The sequence below is a fragment of the Dermacentor variabilis genome, chromosome 2 (genome assembly GCF_050947875.1).
Source record: "Dermacentor variabilis isolate Ectoservices chromosome 2, ASM5094787v1, whole genome shotgun sequence".
Taxonomy (NCBI): domain Eukaryota; kingdom Metazoa; phylum Arthropoda; class Arachnida; order Ixodida; family Ixodidae; genus Dermacentor; species Dermacentor variabilis.
In genome coordinates this window covers 21230016-21246397 of record NC_134569.1, presented here as the reverse complement: position 1 = coordinate 21246397, position 16382 = coordinate 21230016, and the positions used below count along the sequence as shown (strand labels likewise).

Below are 16382 nucleotides of genomic sequence, written 5' to 3'. Positions count from 1 at the left end.
GCAACTAAGCTCGCTAGCGACGACCGCGTGTCGCGCCCGCGGCTCGCTGACGCCTACGAATCGATTACCGTTCAACGGCAGAGAGCCGCGCGCTCTGCCCCTCGCCCTCGCGTGCAGTGGCGAGGAGGGTGGAAGAACGTGCCCAATGCTTCTGCGAGCACCAAAGAAAGTGGCGAGGAGCGTCGAATGCGCAGCAGCAAGAACAGCGGAGGACACACAAGGATCGAGATGCTCGCTCGCAGAGCGCTCGAGGCCCCCTTCTATACGGAAAGCTAAGGGGCGGTTCAGAAAGCACGCGAAGCTATTTGAAGCTCCAGAAGGAGATCACTTTGCGAAGACACCGTTTTCTAGAGGGAAGAATCGATCTGCAAGAAAACACAATGCAGATTTGCAGAGATGTGCACGCGTTGTCGATATTTCCTTTTCTTTATTGATGAAATGTGAGACGAACCCTTTAAAAGAAAAATGTTATGTTCACCGAAGCCTGAGAGACCGTGCAGTCCCCAACTTCGCACACAACGATTGCAAGCGCGATAAGCCAGTGTTAGCATTCACAGGCGGAGACTTGCACTATGCATATGGATATGAATAAATGACAAATACGCGCAGCGCCGAGCGATGAGCAGTGTGACTGCGCAGAAGCCTGCACGTAAGTTACGTATGTTAGCATGTGTCGACCTAAGAGGAAACGTAATCAACTTGTCGATGTAGCAATAACGCCCGTTGTGATGCAACACCGCCACCCCCAATATTAATGTTAAATTTCACAACAGCAGCTCCACAAAGCGCAATAGTTCTACGTCCAAGAGCCCGGGTGCAAGAACGCTTTATATGGAGAATTAATGTTAGTATAACCAATTGTGACGCCTTATTAAAGCGACAAAAATCACTAATGGCTTGTAGCTCTCTACAGTAACGAAACAGTCACATGAGAACCCCACGAATTCGCACAAATACGGCCGTTGTAGAAGCAAAGGAAGGTCATGGACGAAGGAAGGGGGCAATTACTCAGTCTTGACAGAAACGGCGTCAACTGCGTATCCAGTTCATATATCGATGGGGGTTAGAAAGGCGTAGAACTGCGTTGAGTCTTGGTCGGGCATGCAACGCTTGAACCTTACAGTTTCATGTTAAACCGCATGCACGAAAAAAAAAAAAACTGTGTTCGCTGAGACGCTCCTTGGATTTTCGAGGCTGCGTTTACACATGGCCGCATTTCGAAGGTGCGCGCACTCAAAAAAAAAATATAAATAAAAAAGAGCAGCGCGAGCGGGCGCAGAAGCGCGGGCAGAGACAGTTCAGCAGCATCCGCATGTCTAGCCGCGTTTTCATCGCACTTGCATGCCGTGTCGTACGTGCAAGGTTGTCGGCCCCCGCCCGCAGCACAAAAGCACGCCGGAGACGTCGTCGGCACGCTCCGCGCAGCCGGCGGAGCAAGCACCGCGAATGCGCACGTGCCGTTTCGTGCGCCGGAGTAGTGGACGGCCTCAGAATAGTGCAACCACAGTGCTCGACACTCGTTTGCCTTTGCGCGCGCGGACGCCGCAGAACCGAGGTGCCTCCCCAATCGGCGCGCGAATGCCGCCGAGGTCGTGGCGGCGGTGGCGCAGAGGCCAGGCCTAGCCAGCGGCGGCGCCGGCTGCTGCAGCGGCCACGTCGTCGCTGCTTCGATTGACACCACGCGGCCGCCTTCGCTCTCCTCCCGGTGCCGTGGCGGTGGCGCAGCGCGGCGGCCAGCGCCGAGATGCCGCCACTCGCCCGAACACGGGCGTTCGAACCGGTGCCCCGGCAGGGAGAGGGGAACACTGCAGAAGCGGCCAGCCGCTACAGTTCGGCGTCGACATGAATAAACAAACAGGCCGCGTACGCCGACCAATTGCGCGCCCGCCGCGCCCATTGCAGCGGCCAAAAAAACAACGCTGCTACAGCTCCGTCGCAGGATAGCATACGAATGTTAGACGAGTGTTGTCCGGGGGAGAAGGGAAAGCACGAACAAACGCGGGGCATGCCACGCATGAATAGAAAGTGGCCGGGTCTGGTTTGCATCGAAGAGAAGATGCACGGCCAAGTGAAGGGTCTGCCATACAGCGCCCAATGGGAAGCGAACGAGGAAAACGCACTTTCCGCGAAATGTCTCGCCTATAGCGGCGCAGCGTTACACCGTGTCCAGGTTGGAAACGAGTATGTAATTCGCCGAGAACGACAAAATGCGGTGCACACAAATCACTGATGGTAGAAATTTAAAAACGAGTACCAACGGTACAGAACAATTCAACAGTCAATCCATCGGCCATCGTCTGAAAGCTTAGTGAGGATTTGCAGCGTTGCCTAGGATATCAATGAAAGGAGGAAACCACGGACATGTGTAAAGTGGAGGTGGACAGCTGGGACTGTTGGCAGTAACTCATAATTGAAAAAAAGCTCGCCCTGTCCTTGATTAAATATCATATATATATATATATATATATATATATATATATATATATATATATATATATATATATATATATATATATATTTCATTTCATTTATTTTTTTCCCTTAAAGGCCCGAAGGCATTACATAAGGGGGGAGCAAAATCAAGGTGAAAGAGAAAGAATAACTTGACAAAATACAACAATAACAAAAAAAAAGAGTATGTAACACTTAAATGTTCTTGTCCTGCGTATACAATTCAAAGTAAAATTCACGGGATTGAAACACGAGAGAATATATATATATATATATATATATATATATATATATATATATATATATATATATATATATATGAAACACTCAATTAATACACGAGAAAAATACAGTGAAAAAGGCATCACACGGAAAACAAGTAAAAATAAAAAATAATCAGCAGTTCAGGGTGCCGAATTGAATATGACAGGAACCTTTTTCCCCCATGAAAAATGGTCATTTAGTTTATCCCGGAATGATTTGCGGTTAGTGCATGATGCGATGGTATTTGGCAGGCCATTTCATAGTGCTATCGCGTCCGGAAAAAATGATGACTTTAGAGCTTATATATATATATATATATATATATATATATATATATATATATATATATATATATATATATATATATATATATAATAGGCAAAGAGGAATTATTCAGGCTACCTTTCAAACATAAAGAACTTGAGTGGTGCTACAAGGTAAACAGGACAAGTATTTAATTTCAACAGTTTCGATCGGTGGACCGATCTTCATCAGGGTTTACATAAAAATGGCAGTTCGGCTCTGGTAATAGAATATATATATATATATATATATATATATATATATATATATATATATATATATATATATATATATATATATATATATATATATATATATATATATATATATTCTAGTGCGGACATTGCATATTTCAAGTAACCTTGAGGCGACAAAACATACCCGCTGCCGATGTCGTTAATTATTATCAATATCTAGACAAAAAAGAAAACAAAAGAAGAAGAAGAAGAAGGCTTGTCCTGCTTCAGACCACTCCGGAACAAAGCAGTAAAACGAAAAAAAGAAGAATATGTATTACATAGCGCAAGGCAGCTGTAATAAAGCTGTAGGAAAAAAGAAAAGCTCAATAACAAGATACACGCTGGTGTAGAAAATACAAGAGGAGATATGAAAACCGCAATGATGCCGTAGAAGTCAAGACGATCAAATGTTAAAGTACGCAGCCCACATCGAACAAACGACAAAATAAACAAATAAACAACAATTGTAACGGAAAGAGCACATGTGCAGAACTAGCCTACTTAATCGCAACTAAACAATCAAGCAGCTATCGTGTGTCTTATCATTTCGCTCATATAAAGCCGAACTCACATTAAAGGAGCTTTAGTACCGGAAAATCCCTCATTAAAATGAACTGCACGTACGATCTTTACAGACCAGCCACGCGTCCTTTGACGTCAAGGTTCTTGTGTACAAAGGAATCATATTCAAAAGACAGAATGAGCCCCAACCTCAACAGTTACTCGAAGTACTATCATACCTTGCTGGTGAAGCAGCGCACAGACAGGGACACAGTGAAGACACACAGGAAAAGACGACACTCGCTGCACTCGCAACTCGTTGCGAGTGCAGCGAGTGCCGTCTTTTCCTGTGTGTCTTCACTGTGTCCGTGTCAGTGCGCTGCTTCACCAGCAAGGTATGATGATTAATCACTAACTATCCAAATTTTCCACATTCTAAGTACCCCCCCCCCCCTTACTCTCCAGATTAGACAAGAAAAAGATACTAGACATTGAGTTACATCCGATGCCAAGCAATTCAGAGCGATAAAACCGTTCTGTGCTTAGCAGACCACGTCAGGAACCCAGACGTGGTTTGTGTACCTGAGGCAGGTTCTCCTATCCGTTAAAGTGGAGGACCTTCCAAGAAAGAGATTCCGAAAAGGATGCTTGCTAAAAAAATATCGAAAAAATGAAAGAAAACAAAAAACTCGCCAACAATCCTTGCGGGAACAATACAAATGCCTAAAGATGATACGAAATGCCTTTATGCGCACCACTCCCAGTCCATTTTCGGAGCTCTCAAGCTGCTACATATATGGACAACATCAGCCATACCGGCGCCTTTTTCCTGCCTGAGGCCAAAAGCGCACGAAGATGTTCTAACAGGAACGCAAAGGCAACACGCATCCATCAAACATGGATTCGCAATCCATGCGTCAGAAAACGCGCTGATCCCGTAGTCACAATGCAGCGCACCAAGTAAACACAGCATGCGCCAAAGAAGACGAACAACAAGAAGAACGGCGCATGAAGAGAGCGTTTCCTCTCGCAAGCGCTTGCGAACGGCGCAAAGTCGAACAGGTTCGCGAGAATATGTATTCGCAGAGACTTCGCTATTCAGTAGGAGCGACTTTACAGCGCGCTAACCTTCTTGGTAGGGCAAAGCAGAAGATAAATAAAAGGTGTGTGGGGGAGGGGGGGGGAGGGTTGTTGAGGCATTCGAAACCACAAAGAGGCAGGATGAATTGGTGCGGCTGCTGCTTTCTGTGCTAAAAAAACGCGCTAAGCAATTGAAGGTAACACACTAAGCACAGTGGTGATTCCACTTTTTTTTTTTTTTAAGCAAGCTTTCTTTGGCTCATCCTCCCTATACATTTTGAATATTTTACTACACTGTACTTGGAATTATTAGTAAAATTTTGCGAACTAGTCAATTACGAATTTGGATTTCTCGTGCAATAAATACCCGCTTATTCGAGTAATCCAGTTCAGGGGTTAGAATTGTGCTATCCACCACAGGCGATATATCTTTCTGTACATCGCAGCGAAACTGTATATGGCTAGCGTTCCACGTATTTTTCGTGCGCGTCGACAAATATCTTCAATGGCTCATACCCCCGTAAGCACTCACACCGTCGCAACCAAATGCAATGGCTCATAGCCCCGCGATAAGCACTCAGCAAAGTGAAACAAACAGTGCTTACATTCTTTCTAATCACGCACATAACAGATCAGCATATCGAAAACTGTCTCCATCAATGGCTCACACCTCCGGATGCAATGGCTTCCGTAAGCAAGCAAACAATGCAATTGCTCAGAGCCACATAAGGTTCACGGCTACAAAATGTATGTACATTTGTCCTCTTGACTCGCACGCCAGCGACTGCGGGGATGGATGCCTTTACCGTACAAACGAAAGACGAAATTGTGATTTCCAGTGTGCATATATCTCCAGGCACACCCAAGAGTGATATCGTGAAGTTCGGATTACGTACTTTCCGTGAGTTGGCCGTGACGACAGTACCCCTGTGATCATCGTTGGAGACTAACGTGGACATTTCAAAACTAGACAAGAAATGGCTCACTCGGTTTGTGCTAGAAAAGTTTGAAGTGCCACACCAATCCAAGTCACTCAACGACTCAACAACGGCCGTGTATAGATTTAACTTTGACCAAGATTTTGTCTAACGTTGTAAGCGAACCAATCAGTGCATGTCGCAGTAGTCACAAAGCTATCGTCACTGGCATTGCCACATGATGAAAATAAATATAGTTGCCCATCTCTAAGCCTGTGTGATGTGCTACAGCTTCGCTGGTCATCCACCTTCAAACAGTGGAATGGCTCTTCAATTTTTCTGCAAAAGACACCTGGTATGCACTCACTAGCAAAAAAAAAAAAAAAAAGCTTTCCAAGATATCAGCTTGACATTACGTGAAAATGTAGTCTAGTGAGCGATGGAACATAAGTTCACTGGCCACTATACTGACTTATCGCACGTGCTGGCACGTAGCTGCGTAAAAGCTGAGCGCGCAAATCGGGCCAAGTCAGAAACACAAGCCAGGCTCGCGACTTGGCTGATGTCTTCGCCACTATACACGGGAGCCAAGCAGGCAAAGCACGCTTTACAAGGTCAATGCCACACAAAGCTCAATACGGCATAGGATCGAGATCGGTCTGCATTAGGCGTATCAGAAAGACGACAGGTCTGAAGAGCCGCATCATGTATCAAAAGGTGCAGAAAAATCAAGGAGTAACGCTTGTAACCTTGGCCGGATGACAGCTGCTCAAGCTAGGGCAAACTTGTCAACAATGTGTAAGATATGGTTACCAGTAGTGCCCATCCCGAAAAATATCTTACACAGTATTCGCAATTTTAAAAGTACACTGAAAAGAGTAATTATAACCTGCTAAAATCATAGAAACCAGAAAGTTGATGCTCGACTAGCGAGTGTGCGACTCTTAGTGACGCATGAGACAGGGTGACCAAGAAAACAGCGTCAAAAATTCGGTGGCAATTTAGCAGTAAATTCGTGATATATATATATATATATATATATATATATATATATATATATATATATATATATATATATATATATATATATATATATATATATATATATATATAACACGAAGAAAGGAAACCGAGAGTCCGATATTTATAAGTTAGAACATAAGAAGCCAGCAAACAACAGCACGACGGACAGAGTGGAAGAAATTTGCCGTTCTTAATTGAATTAAAGAAATAATACATAAACAGAAATGAAAGTGGATGAAAAGACAGCTGGCCACGAGCGGGATACGAACGTGTCATGGCATTATCCTACTTGCGACCAGTTGTTTCTTCATCAATTTTTCCTTTTCATTTATTTGTCACTAACTATTTCTACAAATAATTTCCCCGAAACTGTCCTTCATGTGAAATGACCTCCTAAATAACACTTTGCAATACAGTGAACGCATCCTGGATCCGGGGCTTCAAGGAGGTGCCACGTAATGCTAACGCTTTTTTCTGGTATTTACCTCTAAATCGCCACTGAATTTTTGTTTTCTTTTTTTGTATCCCCTCTACAGCTCCCATATATCACCTGCAAATGTGCCGGCACTCCGGTAGGGTGGTCGATCATTTTAGATTTCAACTAATCCGCCATATTCCGTGTCTCTGTGCTTCGAGTTCTCGATTAATTCCCCCTCGCGCTGTAATGTGCTAGCCTCGTGGTTAGCTCCAATGGTAGAACGATTGGCCCGAAAGGGCGTTGGCACCAGGTTGGAATTCCGGACCAGGACGAATTTTTTACTCAACAGCGAAGCTTCCTTTCTGAGAAACCCGCAGGGGTTTCCTTTGTAGGTTCTTCCTCCATTCGGGTGGATGGCAATTTGCCCTTTCATGCTCACCTGAATAAAGTAACTTTTGGAAGTTTAAGGGATAGCTTGCAATATATTTATAGCTCATACTCTCTCAAGAGAGACTGCAGTACACATTACTTCAGAGTTATTTCCTTACATTTCAGTGATTTTCACAACGGAAATGGTTGCTCGGCTAAAATTACCAGATACTCGCCCCAATCTCGCCTAAAATACCGGCTTTCTTTTTTTTCAGTGTGAAAGGTGGAAAAGAAGGAGTCTATTAGAGTTAAACGCTGAGATGAAGTGCATAACTCTCATCCACACAAAAACAAAGAAAGAACGAACGAACGAACGAACGAACGAACGAACGAACGAACGAACGAACGAACGAACGAACGAACGAACGAGCGAGCGAGCGAGCGAGCGAGCGTGCGTGCGTGCGTGCGTGCGAGCGAGCGAACGAACGAACGAACGAACGAACGAACGAACGAACGAACGAACGAACGAACGAACGAACGAACGAACGAACGGAATTTCTATCGCAGCTATCACATTTCATCGCTACGGCGCAGTGAAGTGTCACTGAAAGAAAAAAGATGAGACTGACTTGTCCCACTGCCAGAGAGTTAACGAGGTTTCTTTTCTCTTGCTGAGGCATAATCTTTCCTTTTTTTTTTTTTTCGCGCTCGCGAAGAGAACAAATGCACTATTTCAGCGAAATGTTGTCTCCTTAGAGGCGTGCGGTCGCTTGCGGATTCCGAGAAATGCGCATACCGGAGCCGGCGCTCGACCCGCAAAGCGGTCAAATCGCGCTGTGCTGCCACGCACGGGGGGAGGGTTTTGTCACGGGACTCTTCGGAGTCTCGAGCGCAGGCCAAGCGCAGGCCAAGCACACAATGACCACGTTTCTGCATCGGTACCTACATCCCATTAGGTGGCCAGTGCAGTGCGCGTTGCGGGCCACTGCCAACGATTCCAGCCTATCACCGAGCCTACTTAATTCTAGCTGGGCGCCGAACCGTTAGACTAAAACCAACAACCAAAAGCGAGACCAGTGAGGACAAGGGTAATACAGACATTTACATCAACGACTCCCAGAAGACTCTCGGCCCTCCAGAGCAGAACGCAGGGTTCAACGGCTGGCTGGAGCTGGAGCTCTGAGCGGCCACGTGACGCCATCTATTGCGAAATCCGCGTACGCAGAAGGGCTGCCGGGAGGCAACGGTCGAGCGCCCTTGGCGCTCTGCGACCGTGCCGTCTTGCCGGCAAAAGCGTGACGGTCGCCGGAACAGTGTGGCCAGCGGAGAACCGCAAAAAGCAGAAGCGACTTGGCCAACGAAACGACTTCCCGCCACTGCGTACCACTACACACCGCAAAGCGAGACTAGAGCTTCAGAAACGGAAGACACGCAAACGGCCGATTAAGATAAATGTTTGGGAGTTCACAGAAACATACGCAGTCAAGACACACGTAAAGAGAAAAAGTGAAGGCATGAGCGGGGTGTGTCAATGACTCACAAAACTTTAGCAGTCAACTAAAACGAAAATCCTACTTCGCTAGCCTAGCACATAACGTGAACTACAGCATTTGAGATAAGGGGCAACCTGCGAAAGAAGACGCATAGTGTGCTGTTAAATTTTCCCGTTTGTTTTGATACAGCTAAAGCTGAATAGAGGCTGTTTGGTGCGGGGTCTCCCTGTCGGCTGAGCGCGTTTCGTCGCAAAATCTTGTGCAAGGTTACATAAAGCTTTTAGTCTTGTTCCCCCACTTAATATTCCGTTGATTTTAAGTCCTTGTTCCGAAGTTGTCCAGCCTCATCGCTCTCGCTCTCTCTCAATGTGTTCCTCGTTTGCAGCGTAAAGTCAAGCTTCCATAACATTAATTCAAGCCGTCATTCGCTCTCTTAAAAGGATGTCAAAAGGCCAGACGCTTGTAGGAGAAGAAACACACTAAGCCAAGTGAAAGAAATACTACGAGATTACTAAGTTGCGGCAAATCAGTTTGAGAAGTAGCAAGCCGAATTTCGCGCGCTCGCACGCGAATACACACGTACACGCACGCAGGCATGCATGCACACGCGCCCGCGATATATATATATATATATATATATATATATATATATATATATATATATATATATATATATATATATATATATATATATATATATATATATATATATATATATATGTATGTATATATATATATATATACACACATTAATAAGTGAACAAGGCTTCCTTGCGGGAAACGAAACTTCTAAATTTCTAATTTTTATGGTCAGCGCCCAACTTTAAACTACTTCCAACGTCTCCTCCTACCCAGACGGGTTTCCTTGAAACTCTGATTTCGTTAATAAATGAAATTAACAAACGAGCCAGAAAGCCAGCAAAAAAACAATAAAAGGGCATATGCGGCAATAGGCCCCACAACAGCAGCAGGACGATACAGCTTTACCCACAAGCGAGACGGGGGTGGAGGGCCCCCATCGTCGAGAAAGAAAACAAATCTCTCGGCGGAAGAGAGAAGGAGAGAGAGAGGAGGAAAAGTAAAGCAAGCAGAGCGAGACTGCGCGGCCTTTTTCCGAGAGCCGCCGCCACTCTATCGATTCGGAGAACTCAGCCTCGACAGCTTTCTCGCTGCGCTCTCCAGTCTGGCCGTTTCCAGCCCCGTACATGCCGCGCGCTCTCTGTCTCGTGCAGGCTGCGGGCTCGTGTATACTATCGCTTTTCTTTCGTTTTGTTGCTTTTATACTTCCCTTTTGCCTTTGCTCTTTCGTTGCGCGCACGACTGATTTTGTCGACAAAAGCACGCGCGTAAACTATGGTACCTATCGCTCACTGAAGAGGGTAGGTCTGTAAGGAACCCGGTTAAAGGGTGCTGGAGCGAGGAGGTAGGGACCGCGGCAACTTTTTCGACAACACGCATCTGATTGCCAGAAAACCTTTAGTAATAGGCAGGTGTCCGCGTTGGTGCCGACTTGCGTATGAAGACAGCGAAACGGCTGAAAGCAAGTAAAAACTACCTTCTCTAAATTACGAAACGTATGCGCATGCATGGCACCCCGACGCATACTCAAACTGCTGCAATGCTTGCCTTCCGGGCACCATGTGGAAACCAGCTGCGAACCATAGCATTAACAGTGCAGCAGTGCACAAGCGATATTCGAGTCCAAAAATATCCTGCAGTGACACGACCGTACGACCAGCAATCACCTCACTTTTCTCGACCCGCCGTGGTTGCTCAGTGGCTATGGTGTTGGGCTGCTGAGCACGAGGTCGCGGGATCGAATCCCGGCCACGGCGGCCGCATTTCGATGGGGGCGAAATGCGAAAACACCCGTGTGCTTAGATTTAGGTGCACGTTAAAGAACCCCAGGTGGTCAAAATTTCCGGAGTCCTCCGCTATGGCGTGCCTCATAATCAGAAAGTGGTTTTGGCACGTAAAACCCCAAATATTATTATTATCACTTTTCTCATGTGAACTGGAGAGTCACAACATCCTTAATCCCTATAAAAGAGACTAACTACGGGACCTCGCAATCGAAGTCAATTCATCCCTGCACGGCAGCACCCCACCGTATACGATCTCCTGAGTGCACTGAATGAACACCTAATGACGGCATCCCATTCTTCAAGGAAGTACTCACGAACTCGATAGCCGCCAGTCAGCAAAACCTTGATTGCTATAACCCTCTCCCCGTGAAATTGCGACGCGAGAGATTATACAGTTAATTTGCTTATTTCGGTTTACCGATAAACATTATGTTATTCTGTGTTCACTTATCGTCTGAGAATTGTGTGTTACATATTTCTTTAGCCCTGTCTTCACTCTACTGACCTTTTCGCGGAGCAGTTTGTTCTATAGAAACGACATGGCGCTTTCGGCGGCGCGCCACACGTCGCCTCAGCAACAGCGCACGAATATGAAACCATTACTGCTTCTACCTTGCTTCTGTGCGATCAGCTGTCGGAAATGCAAGCGAGCTTTCGCTAACGCACTATGCTCCAATCATGCTGGATTGAATCAGGTGGATTGAAGACGTGTACAGTAGTTAGCTGCAAAAATAGTGACTGGCATATCAAGGAATGGAATGCATCTGTGAGGTAAAGTTTGCGGACCGCTGCTGCGAATGTCCGTACGTGTTACCGGCACTTCGAGATGTGCGGCTTTCCTCGTGGATACAAAAATTCGCTCATCCGTCATCGTTGTATCGCTAACCTTCAAAGATAGGGCTTCAGCCCCGGAGCGTGGGCAAGAGTGAGTACCGCTCTTTAAAGAATGAAAAAACGAGTAGCTCCACTTCCTGTCATATCAAGTTTCGTGCACAGTTTCTACGCACATCTACCCCAACTGGCAAGGAAGCTTACGTCCACTGTATCGCCAACGTGCCACGAATAAGTGAATGGGATCACACTTGAATATATGCGCACTATAAGTGACGGAATACGCCGATAGCACACGAATGGTCGAAGCGGTCAACAAGAGTAAGCGAGTTACTAGCGATAATAGACCTTTGCTACAAGGTATTAAAATGTTTAAAATAGGTTTCAAGCCTTGTGCGCAGCAAGAACAAATCTATCGTAACTGCGCACACCTGCGAGGGTTTAGGCAGAAAATGATCAGATAGTAAGCACACCGAGGAACTTTACTGAGTCAGAAACGTGACAAGCCGCTGCTTCAAAATATTTGCCAAATAAAGTACGAAGAGCAAAACACACCAATTTTGATTCAATTCATGAGCGGAAAGTTTGTATTGCTTGGAATACATATTTAACTCCGCTTTTAGAACAAGCACCACATACGCTGCTCGCGCCGTTTGGAAATAGGTTAATCAGCTCCGAAAGCGATTTTGCATGTTCTCTCAAGCTGTGGCCAAAGCTTCGTGTCGTCTACCCGGTCACCGTGTACGATATCTCCCGAAACAGGGGTTTGCTAAGCCGCACCGGCGTCATACACATCCAAACACGGATTCAACGGAGGCAGTTGAGGCAAGCAATGGACGCGTAACCCCGTGATCAAACATGGCAGCACCCACGGGATCGCCGCGAGAAGGGTCAATACCAAGCGGAATGCTACGAACACGAACGTAAGCATGCGCGCGCGTTTCCTCAAGCAGAGCAGCCGCGGCGGCATGCCGGCCGAGCGCGTGCCCGACCTTGATCCCGCACTCGCGGGCCACTACCGCCGTCCACGAACCGAGCCGGTAGGAAAGCGGTACGCAGGTGTCGCAACGCCACGCTGCCGCCTCCCGGGGGTCGAGGGCGAACGAGCGCGGTTCCACGGGGGAAGCGCGACGCAGCGTTCGCGGTAAGCGAACACCTTGCGCCTTTCTCGCGAGTGAGCGAGCCGTCGCGCCTCCATCGGAGCGTGAACGCGAAGCGCGCTATTTTCGGTCAACGAGCGAGGTGCACGGACGAGCGGCATGCTAACAGAGCACGAAATGGCGGTGAGAAAACCGAGGTTGCGACTGCGCGGAGGGAGCACGACACGCGCACATGCTGATTCCGTTCCCGCACCCGCCGGTCTAGTCAGCATTCAACTACTGAGAGGCACAACTGCGCTATCGATCGGCCCATATCGCGCACACTACCCGGCAAAGTATTCTAGCAATGACACTACCGGTACGTAAACCTTTCTTCAAGCTGATCTATATACCCAAGACATGACAACAGCGCGAAGATTGGACTTGGATGTCGACTGAGATAAGGACAGTGCCGATCCAAGTGCGTTCTTTGAGCTGTTAATTATAATCACTTCCTAACGAATAGGTTAAATATATAACTGAATACGGGTAAGCGCAGTTCCAAGACGGGACAAAAGAAAGACACAGAGGCACAGGACAAGCGCTAACTCGCAACTAAATTTTATTGTGAATACTTTGCCTACTTAAATACACAGCAGACCAGGATCGCGCAAGCGCACTGCCCCTCAAGCCTACCAATGCATCATATCAAGAAGCGTATAGGTTACAGCATCACTTCTAAAAACTGCTTTTCTTTGCTACGCAAAACAACCGACTTGTCGCTAATACAGGCACTTTTTTCTTTCTAACATGATACGCCTTCATGACTTCTCTGGCCAAAGCATTGCCACTCCTACCTAGAACTCTAATAGCGGGAAGAATCTATACGCTTCTTGACATGATGCATTGGTTGACTTGATGGGCAGAGCGCGCGCGCGATCCTGGTCTGCTGTGTATTTAAGTAAGCGAAGTCTTCACAATAAAATTTAGTTGCGAGCTAGCGCTCGTCCGGTACTGCTGTGTCTTTCTTTTGTCCCGTCTTGGAACTGCGCTTACCAGTATTCAGTTGTTCAGCATGAGCCAACTACCCCAGGAACAAATTTTGTAAGGTCAAATATGTTGGCGGCTAAGCAAAGCCACTAGTAAGTGGAGCTCAAATCGACAGCCAAGAGCAGATGTGAAGTAGGCTACAAATAGAGAACTGTAAACAATGCTATAACTGGTTGTGGATGGTCGAGGAAGTATGCAGTCGAGGTGCTGAGGCAGCACTCTTAAGGTCTCGCGACAGGGCCTCGATGTTCACGATCATCAGTGAGCCCAGAACCAGTTAGGCATGACCCAACAGCTGTGAAGCCAGGGCATGGAAGAGGCCTGGGTGACGAACTGTAACGGAAAGGCACGCCACCGGACGCATTCCATAAATGTGTCATTTTAAATTCCAATACATTCGGTTCGCAAAGACTACAAATGAATGAATAAATTAAATATCTTTTTATTAGGGACACGACCACCATTCAGCCGAAATGTGGGTGGGAGTTCAGGTGACGAAATATATGCTCATTAATTAAGCAGCGCGCGCTAAGATAGGTACTTCGCGCTGCGCCCTCTGGCGCACAGCTGGTAGGCGGTGCACGTCAGCGGTAAACGTCAGCAGTACACGTCATGCACGAGCTTAAAACTGGTATCACTCTAAAGAAACAATGAGGCACCAGCAGTCCAACTTTAAACAGAAGTACAGAACACGCACGCCGCCGCGAACGCCAGGCGGCGAGGCAAGTGGCGTTACACTGCGTTATACGAGTGTCGCAATCACACCGGTGCCGGGCGGTGCACAGTGACAGAAGCAGCAGGGTCTAAAAGCAGAAGCCCGCGAAGGACGAGATGTTGCATAAAGGAGAACAAGGACGAGCGCCACTGAAAGCTCTCGCGCAGAGCCAGGGTTGAGAAGAGGACGTGTCGATGCCGCAACAGCCTCGGCAGAGTGACGCTTACGCCCTCCGAGCGACGCGCGTCCAAAAAGACGCCTCACGGCAGCGGCAACGACTCCTCGCGCGAGAGATGAAAATAGAAGCGGATCTAACGGAACCACTGTCGCGGACATGGCGTCGAACTTAATTAACACGCGCACTTAGACGGCACGCTGAAGAAAGCAGCCCGGGTTTCCCTTTCCCCCACCGCAAGGAAATCACAAAAGGAAGTACAGATTCTTCACTGCGGCGCTCTTGACGCAGGGCCGAGCCAGCGAGTGAAAAAAATTACCGCGAAGGAAGCTAAAGGTGAGCGGCGCAGACGCAGAGGAGGAAGACGAAGGTTAAAGGAAAGAAGACCAGCAAGAGGACCTCCCGCCGAGCTGAGCGCGCACTAAAATTAGACGGCCACTAAGAGACGCGGGTAGAGAAGGCGCTGGCTCGGCCGAGAGCGGGCTCGGCAGCCGCCGCGTCCCCCGCTGGCCCGAAGGAACCGGCCGCGCCAGCGAGGGAGAACCGCCCAGCACCGGTATGCGAGCCTCGAGTGACGGCCGAACCCGGAGTCGGGGCGTAGGAATGACAACACCGACAAGCCAAGAGGAGGCCTCGTGCCGACACGACACGGCAACAGGCGCTGCCTTCTGCAGCGTTACGCGCATGGCGCGGGTTTGTCAGTGGCGTCACAAGGAAAGCGAAGGCGCATGCCTGTGGGTGCCGCGCCTCGATCGGCGTTATGTAGTACGCTGTGATGACACGCACACGCACACACACACAAATATCCTTCATATTCAGGAGCGGGAGATTGGAGAGATGACGCGTCTCGCTCCCGCAAGATCATATGGCCGTACAATCAGCGAGAACGAGGTTTGCAACAAGCACGCGCGACCGGAAATACCCGTTGCCTAACTACTACAAAAGCCATGCGAGGTGCTTCGACGCGGGCCAGGGAACTCTATTTCTAGCTAATATCACGCCTGCTATTGAAACACCGGCAATAAACGGCTCGCCGCTCAGTAAGCCTTTCGTAGTCTAAGCCTTCGAGAGCTTGCGTGGCGCGCGTACAGATGTGAGTCAGAGATGACGAGAAAAAAATCGGCAGACGAAATCGAAGAGGGAGTCACCTGGAAGTACACGACCACCTTTCTTTTTACCTTATTCACTACGAAGGCTCGCGTTCACTGTTTCGCCTCTACCCCGTCGCTTGCGCGCGTCGCCTGTGATGGCGACCGGTCGATGGAGAAAAGCACCGCGCCGGTCGACGCTTCCTTGTTGTGTCGCAGGAATGGCCGGTGTGCGCCCGTATAAGCGCAGGTGTGTCCACAAGTTGCGAGCGGCAGCCCCCCGGCGCTCCGTCCCGTATACATACCGAGCCGCCACTGTTCTCTGCACTGAACCGGTAAGCTTGAGTGCGGCGCCGGGAGCGAAAGTGAGCTCTGCAATACTTCCGAGCCGACAGGCGAGAAGCTCCCAGACTCGGCCAACGGAAGCAGCAGTTTTTGTTCCACGCCAATCATTGGGCAGAATAAGCGTAACAATAGCGGAAGGTACATGAGAGAGGCTAGGCTTCTCTGCTCCTTGCCCC

At 47.9% G+C, this 16382-nt stretch overlaps 1 protein-coding gene across 4 annotated transcripts in view; it reads right to left on the bottom strand.

Moving 5' to 3' along the window:
- The window catches only part of LOC142571486 (voltage-dependent L-type calcium channel subunit beta-1-like), a 125003-nt gene that overhangs the window by 68143 nt on the left and 40478 nt on the right, over window positions 1–16382 (bottom strand). The window lies entirely within an intron of this gene.